The following is a 3,837-nucleotide window of genomic DNA, read 5'->3' as shown; positions in this document are numbered from 1 at the left end:
TCAGGACTATTCACATAAAATGTGTGTTGTTTAAAGATTACCTTAATAATGTAATCCCTTTGCATCTACATTATGTGATTTGATTTTTTTGGACTCTATTGTTGCAGTCAAGTCACTTATATATAATTTGAATCTTCTTGTCATGGTTTTATAGGGTGTTAGGTGTTTAAAAACAGAATTTATCAAGGTTTAACTCTACACTACTGAAGCAGGACCTTTATTAATACTCAATGTCCTGTAAATCATAAGTTTATCACTACTTGAGGCACCATATGGGCAGAAATAGTTTCCTATAATACCTACACATATTTTAGACCTCAATGCCATGCAGTGCACACTTCTGCCAAATATGCAAGGGCATCCTTTGTGATTCTCCATGGACTTTCACTGTTCTTCTCTCTACTCTCCAGTGCTAAGTCCTGTGATGGTCATGTTGATTTTCTCCCCTGTTACATTCATCATTGCATCTTGGGAACTACTGGTATGCATTACTGTACTTCTGTCCATTCTCCTTGTGCTTCGGCTTGTACCTATCTCACCTCGAAGGGCTAAGAACTGGGGATATTTGCTTTACTCTTTATCTCAGACATCTATCTTTACTTTCTAGAAATACATTCATTGAATTCCTTCTGTAAAGTCTAATGCCTTGAAAATTATTACTGTATTTTCATGGCTTTGTTATTTGGCATAAGGGAAGAGCATAGATCAGTACTGTAACTTAGGTAAAAGATTATTGCAATCATGCTTCAATAGATATTGTTCATTGGATAATGTTTACTTCAAGGTCTGCCTGCCTGCTTATTTTTCACTGTTTTGGTTATTTTTTAATGTAGTCTTTTCTTCTGGAAAATATTTATGGGCCTAGTGAAGATCAATTCCTACTGTAACTATTCATTAATTTTATTCCAACCTCATTTCACAGATCCCTCTGAGTTTCTTCAGGATGTGTATAGTGCTTCACATTTTTAGATATGTTTTAACATCGATGAATCCAATGATGAAGACACATTCCTTAAGTCACCATTTTTATGACTGAAAAGAAACCATGCTGCAATCTCACTATATGGCAAATTTCTGGTTTTAAATTCTTTTAGATTAAAATTAATGCTGGACAACAAATATTCCGTGTACAATTTTATATTTTCCTAATTATTTTAGTATACTTCACAATATTATATAAAGTTAAAACATTATCACTTACTTAGTTTTAGGATTTCTAAAACGGTCAGAGTAAAAGTTCCATTCATTTACAATTTTAAGATAATAAAGTGTCCATTATGACCAAGTGAGATATTTTAAAATTTGTATTTGTAGTCCTTAAAGGTTGTGCTGGGGAATCCAGTCCAGTGCTTCATATTTCTTAGTCTACTGTGGGCCTCTGAGCCTGATGTGACCTGTGGTTTTATTTTCACTCAACAGGAATGAAGAAAAATTTCACTAGGAAAGAATTATTACTTGCTTACTTTCTCCAATATCTCTCACATACATAAAAGTAATATAATTCTACACTGACTGAAAATGACGTTCCTATTAGAATAATTATTTTTTGTAGCCCCACTCTTCACTAAGTCATGTCCCTTTCCTATCTCCCCTTCCCATAAAACTTGACTGGATCCACTGGAAACCCACTTCCAGTCAGCCTCGTCCTTAAAAAGCCCAACCTTAACTAACCTAGCCCCTGGTAGTACGGCTATAAACTTCCAAAGGCCTGACTGCAACCAGAACCCTTCCTGAAAGTCCTCCTCTGCTACAGGGAAAGCCTTTTTCCACTCCACCCCTTCCTGGAATCCCTTCTCTGCATCAGCAGAAACCAGGCCACATCCATATCTCCTCCTATGATCCGCCTTGCTGCACCAAGAACCCCGCCTACATTGGGCTCCTCCTTCTAATCTTAACTTCATCCACCAGATACCCTGTCCCTAACTACTCTATTCCCTCATAGTCCCATTGCTCCCATATTCTATTACCTCCAAATTCCTCCCGTCCCTTTCATACCCCACTCCCAAACAAACTTCTCCCTCGACCCCTCCTGGTTTCATCAGAATCTCCATCCATAACTAGTCTAAGTGGCCTAACGTTTCAAATCCAGCCCTGAACCTACCTCTTCCCACAATTACCTTCATGCTACACCAAAAACCCTCCACCTCTCTATAACTACCCTTGTAGCCCCACCTTAGTTGACCAGAAGCTTCTCACACAGCCCATCTCCTGCTTGGAAAGCCAACCCTGCTCCACCGTAGGCCTCTCTACCTCCCATATCTACTCTCTCAATGGCTGCATTGTTCCTGTGATGAATCCTCCCCTTATTGGCACCTCCCACAGATCCACACCCTACTCATCCCTGACCATAATTACTCTACAACTTTGTAGACCTTCCACTCATTCTCAAAGTCCCTCTTCCAATTAACCCCATGGCTCCAAGCCTTGACCTGCTCTAGAAAACCCCCAATAGACAACTCTCAACACAATATCCCATCTCTCGACACCCACATTGCTCCACTGTAAACCACTGCATCTGTTTGCCTCCCTCTGGAAGCTTCACCAGGCTCAACTGTAATTCCCTGTCCCTTCATAGTCTCTTTTTGAAGGTTGCCTTGCCCCACTGGAAACCCTGTCCAAAGTTTAATGTCCTGCCTTGAAACACTGAAATCCCCACCCAGCCTTACTCCTATTTTCAAAGTGGTAACTGGCTACACCAGAAACTCTGTCCTAACTGGTCTAGTCTACTGGAAACTATCCCTGCTCTCACAAAGCTCTCGTCTGGAAAAATTCCTCCATACATTGTTACTACATACTGCTCTGCCAGAAACCCCATCTCCACCCTAACACACTTCCCAAAGGCCTGCCATTCTCCACCAGAAACCCCGCCCCTTACTAGCCCACATCTTCCTAGCACCACTCTGCCCTCTCTCAGACCTTGAAAAGCCTCTCCCTCATAGCTCCGCATTCCTGCACCAGAATCTCCAACTTTTGTCAGCCTCTTGCCTTCATTATCTTCCCTGCCTTATGGGAAACCTCACCCTACATATCCCACCAGGGCTCACAGTGCTACACCACAACCCCTCCTTTAACTAACCTCCCCTCTGTAGCCTTGTTCTTCCTTTTCAAAGCTCTGCCCCAAACAGCCTCTTCCCCAGTGACCCTGCCTTCTTCCACTGAAAACTCATCTACCTGCCAGTCTCCATCCTAAAGTCCCACCTACTCCACAAGGGACCCTGCTCCTAACAAATATAGTCTTTCTTGTCCCCTCCCTGCAGTCTCAAAACCCTACACAGACTGGCTTTCACGCTCAAAGCCCCGACCTGCTTTACCACAGAGGCTGTACCAATACCAACTCCTCCCTTGAACTAGACAGCGCTCCACCAGAAACCCCACACCACCTATTCCTTGAAGTTCCCATCTAGGAACTTTTATTACAAATGTGATTTTATAATGGTCACAGAATTCATACTAGTCAATATGATAAGAAAGCAGTACTGACAAAAGACAACAAAAATTAGATAGCTATTAGATGCTTTAGTCTAGTTTGTGGTTCTGTTAACAGGCAGATTCACATTGTGTGAAAATGTGTGAAGATGATTCCTCTAACTGGAAAGCATTCTTTGAAGTATCAGTAAGGTTTCATGAGTGATCATTTTATTTCTAGAATTTTCGTCCACATTTGTGTCCATTAACTTAAAACTATACGTTATTTTAAATCTTCTGGTTTGGTTGAGGAAAGAGTATTAAGATGTAAAAAGATGACTTTCAAATTATCTCTCTAATGAATAATTTTGGACTTGCTTACTTTACTATGTACCAGAGTTTTTAGTAACAGAAATTCTCTACCAGAATTCC

This window comes from Dipodomys spectabilis, unplaced genomic scaffold (genome assembly GCF_019054845.1).
Source record: "Dipodomys spectabilis isolate Male_0828 unplaced genomic scaffold, ASM1905484v1 ptg000953l, whole genome shotgun sequence".
In the NCBI taxonomy this organism is placed as follows: Eukaryota; Metazoa; Chordata; class Mammalia; order Rodentia; family Heteromyidae; genus Dipodomys; species Dipodomys spectabilis.
This window is presented reverse-complemented; position numbering follows the sequence as displayed.